The sequence below is a fragment of the Heteronotia binoei genome, chromosome 3, assembly GCF_032191835.1.
Source record: "Heteronotia binoei isolate CCM8104 ecotype False Entrance Well chromosome 3, APGP_CSIRO_Hbin_v1, whole genome shotgun sequence".
Taxonomy (NCBI): domain Eukaryota; kingdom Metazoa; phylum Chordata; class Lepidosauria; order Squamata; family Gekkonidae; genus Heteronotia; species Heteronotia binoei.
Window position 1 is genome coordinate 112,549,456 of NC_083225.1, and position 4,904 is coordinate 112,554,359.

The 4,904-nt window shown below is 54.3% G+C and overlaps 1 pseudogene; it reads left to right on the forward strand.

Moving 5' to 3' along the window:
• The first annotated feature begins 3,168 nt into the window (after nt 1-3,168).
• On the forward strand, nt 3,169-4,687 carry LOC132569089 (uncharacterized protein K02A2.6-like; annotated as a pseudogene).
• The last annotated feature ends 217 nt before the right edge of the window (nt 4,688-4,904 follow it).

Sequence of the window (4,904 nt, forward strand, 5' to 3'; positions counted from 1 at the left end):
TCACAAACTGGCACAAAGAACGTTAAAGTTTTTGGAAAGTTCATGCAGGTTGACCTGCCATGAATTTTACTTTGTGAACCATAAACTGGTCAGAAATCATCATGAGCTGGTTTGTGCCCATCCCTACTAAAATGATGAGCACCATGCTTCATTGTTTATTAGCTATGGAAAGCGTGAGAAAAGGTTGCCTCTCTTTTTCTTTCCACAAATAATGTTGCAGGCAGCTGAATGTTTGGAAGAGGGAAAGCAAACATGTAGACAGGAGCTAATGGAAAACTTGAAGTGAATCTGATAGATTCACTACCTATAAGGTGGTGGAATCAGTCACAAAGAAATCTTATTTGTCTGCCACCATTGTACTGGCTAGTACATGATTGGCTCAGTTGTTTAAGGTATTTCAGTACTTGCTATGTCTTAGATCCAAGTCCTTAAATTCTCAAGTTGTGATGATTAGTTTTAACACTTTTTAAAAGGCTATTTTTTCTGAAAAAAACCCTCAAATATATTCTGATTTGCATGCCAGTTGTAGCATCGATCAAGGAGTAGAAGTGTCCAGAGCACCATCTGGCCCATGTATGGATAATTTTTATTCAGTTGCCATTAGGGATGTTGACAGGATCTTGGAACCACTGGTTCACTGAATTTGTTGTGTCCTAGGTTCAAATGGAGAACTGTTACTTTTGGAGGGAACTGTTACTTTTGGAGGGAAGCTGAACAAGCCAAGCTTGTACTCCACACCTGGGTTCCAGAGAAGGCCTAAGCGTGCCCAATCAGGGGAAGGATTGAAACATAAGTAGCCAATCAACATCTAGGCTCATACTGTACCCTGATAGGCCCTTAGGCCTCTGTAAATAGCCAATCCATGTACATAGTTAAGGTCCAATCAGAAGGGGGCAAGAATTGTATAAAGGAGCGGGAGGTTTGAATAGAGCTCAGTCTGTGTTGGTGTTCCTGAAGTAAAGCTTGCTGAAATCACTCTCTGACACTGGTCTCTTACTGCGCCGACCCCAGTACTTTACACTGGCGACGAGGATGGGATGCCAGTAAGAACCAGCAACAGAACCAGGAACACGGAAAGGTGGCTAAATCCAAGCCATCTGGGTCTGCACCTCCGCTCTGCGCACACCCCATCTCTCAAGCCGCCCAGACACGCTGCCAAGAATGGAGGCTTCAGCTAACCTCCTGCAGCCCTTTAGCATCGATCGCCCCGAGCTGTGGGACTCGTGGGTCGAAGGCTTCCAGTCATACCTGACCTTCCGGAAGATTACAGAGACTACCATGCAGAGAGCTCTGCTTATCAGTACGTGTGGCACGGAGACCGTGGACTTAGCCAGGGCTCTTACCCAACCCAGGAAGCTCTCAGAGACGCCGGTGGACGACATCATCAGCGCTCTGGAGAAGTATTTCCAGCCCCAGCCAACCAAGCTCACCCGGCACTGGGACTTCCGACAAAGGACACAGAAGGCAGGCGAAACCACGATGGCGTTCTTGACAAGCCTGCGCCGGGTGGCAAGCCGATGCAGTTTCGCAGACCTCAACGAAGCCCTTCTCAACCAGTTTGTATGGGGCTTGAGGGACGAAAAACTAGTACAGAAACTCCTGTCCCTCTCCGAGTGCGACCTAACAAAGGCAATCAATGTGGCCACCAGCTGGGAGAAGGGCAGATCAGCAGAGCCACGGCTGACAAGACAGGCTGCGGCACACCAGATCAACCCTGAACCATCTACAGAGGACTCAGACGAGGACAAAGCTCTACAAACCGGCTATCGTTCAGCAGGAAGGAAGACCACCCATGCCCCATAGGGCATGAGACACAAGACACCACCTGCATGTGCAAGCTGCGGGGGCCAGCACGAGCGAAAGACCTGCCGATTCCGGAATGCCACCTGTTGACTCTGCAACAAGGAAGGCCACATCGCCTGTGCCTGCAGATCCACATCCCGAGCACGCGTCCCGCAAAGATCTGCGCACTCCAAAGGCCAGCCAGACTTCGAGACCGACGCTCTCCACGCCCACCCATACCCGGTACAGTACCTACTCTCGCCAGTCAGGCCCTCCAAAATCTGGGTCAATGTAGGGATCGGGGGGGTGCCCTGCCAAATGGAGGTGGACTCTGGGTCAGCATCATCTATTATAGCGGCAGAGACATTTATTAAAATCCCCACCAGGCTGAGGCCTCTTCTCAGGGACCCGGGGTTTACCTTAGTGGACTTCCAGAAGAATAAGGTGCCTATCTTGGGAGTGGGCCCGGTCCCAGTCCAATACAAGGGGTTCAAGGGCCAGCTACAAGTGCTAGTGGTCAAGAACCACCTTACAAACCTTTTGGGTCTCGACTGGTTCAAGCCCCTGGGAATAGAGATCAGGGGGGTCAATAAGACTGTCGGAGTGGACTTTAACAAGGTTTGTGAAGAGTTCCCGGCCGTTTTCGATGGCACCTTGGGCTGCTACACGGGTCCCCCGGTTACACTACACCTCGACCCCACAGTGCGGCCTATTAGGCTTAAAGCGCGGCGAGTTCCATTCGCGCTCAAGCCTAAAATTGAGGAGGAACTGGATAAACTGATTGCACAGGGAATACTAGAGCCTGTCACCCACGCAACCTGGGAAACTCCCATCGTGACTCCAGTCAAGCCCAGTGGGGAAGTGCGGATTTGTGCAGACTATAAGTGCACCCTCAACAAGGCTCTTCAGGCCCACGCATACCCTGTGCCCATCGTCAGCCACGTTTTAGCCACCCTAGCCGGTGCAAAATTTTTTGGCAAGTTGGACTTGGCCCAAGCTTACCAACAGCTGCCGGTGGATGAGGCCACGGCCAACGCCCAAACAATTGTGACCCACCGGGGGGCCTTTAGAGTAAAGAGGTTGCAATTTGGCGTGAGTGTGGCTCCGGGGTTGTTCCAGGAACTCATGGACTCTCTTTTAAAAGGACTTCCCGGAGTCACTCCATTCTTCGATGATGTGCTGATCGCGGCAGCCTCGCCTGAAGAATTCGCCGCCCGCCTTAGAGGAATCCTACAACGTTTTGAAACAGCCGGCCTCAAGGTCAAACTGGGCGTGGATCGGGTGGAATTCCTGGGGTTCTCCATCAATGCCCAGGGGGTCCATCCCTCCGATGCCAAGCTGCATGCCATCAGAGATGCTCCAGCGCCCACCAACAAGCAAGAACTCCAGGCCTTCCTCAGCCTCCTAAACTTTTATCATGCTTTTCTCCCCCACAAGGCAGCGGTGGCTGAACCCCTGCACCGGCTTCTAGACAAGAACCGAACCTGGGCATGGGGCCGCCAGCATGCTAAAGCCTTTCAGGATATCAAGGGCCTCCTGATGTCCAACTCCGTCCTTGCCCATTTCGACAAGACCCTGCCCTTGGTCCTTGCATGCGACGCATCCCCTTATGGCGTGGGGGCAGTTCTGGGCCACCAACTCCCTGATGGGACCGAAGTCCCTATCGCGTACTACTCGCGGACCCTCTCATCGGCGGAGCGGAACTACGCCCAAATCGACAAAGAAGGGTTGGCAATCGTGGCCGGCGTCAAAAAATTTCATGATTACATCTACGGCCGGCCCTTTACCCTCTATACGGACCACAAACCCCTCTTCGGCCTCTTTGCATCGGACCGGCAGACCCCTCAGGTGTTGTCCCCACGGGTCCTCCGTTGGTCCATTTTTCTAGCCGGCTACACCTACACCCTAGTGCATCGCTCGGGCAAGGCAATGGGCCATGCTGACGCCCCCAAGCCACTTGCCCTTGCCTGACGTGGATCCTGATCCAGCCCCGGCTCATCAGATCCTACTGATGGACATGCTTCCGGACAGGCCATTACTCGCCCGTGACGTTGCTGCCCGCTCCGCTCGTGATCCAGTCCTCTCCCGTGTCTTGGACTGGGTGGGGAGGGGGTGGCCCAAGGGCTCGACTGGGCCTGAATTTACTCCGTTTGCAGCCCAGAAAGACGAACTATCCACCCACAAAGGCTGCCTACTATGGGGCAACAGAGTCGTCATCCCCAAACCCTTGCAAGACCAAGTGCTGAGAACCCTGCACGAGACACACCCGGGCATAGTCCGCATGAAGGCTCTCGCACGGAGCTATGTCTGGTGGCCCGGCCTCGATGCAGAAATTGAGGCTTGGGTTAAAAGGTGCCCGACATGCCAGGTGTCAAGGCCTGACCCCCCACGTGGCCCAGTGCAATCATGGGAATCCACCAAAACCCCCTGGTCAAGACTGCATATGGACTTTGCTGACCCTTTCCATGGGCGGACTCTACTCATACTAGTGGATTCATACTCCAAGTGGTTGGAGGTGGTCCAGGTGCCCTCGCCATCGTCGCAGGCGACCATCACGGCTCTGAGGGCCATCTTTGCAACCCACGGGTTGCCAGAGACCATCGTCACCGACAACGGCACAGCATTCACGTCCGCAGTGTTCTAGGACTTCTTGGCCAGGAACCTCATCAGGCACATTCGCTCTGCCCCATTTCATCCAGCCACCAACGGCCAGGCAGAGCGGATGGTGCGCACGGCAAAGGAGGCCTTGAACCGTCTGGGCCCCTCAGACTGGCCAAAAGACTTGGCGTGTTTCCTAATGGCCTACCGGACCACACCCACCGCCTCCACTGGTCGCAGTCCAGCCGAACTCCTCATGGGTCGCCGCATCACCACCCTGCTGGACAAGCTGCACCCTGACCGAGCCCCAGACAGGCGACTGGCGCCGGAACACCTTAAAGCCCCCAGAGGGTTCTACCCAGGTGAGACAGTGTGGGCACGGAACTATGCCACCACTGGCCCCGCCTGGCTCCCTGGAAAGGTGGACCACGTCACCGGACCGGTCTCCTATGCAGTGACCTTGGAGGGTGGACATGTACTGAGGCAACACATCGACCAACTCCATGGTCGCCTGCCTGCCGGGG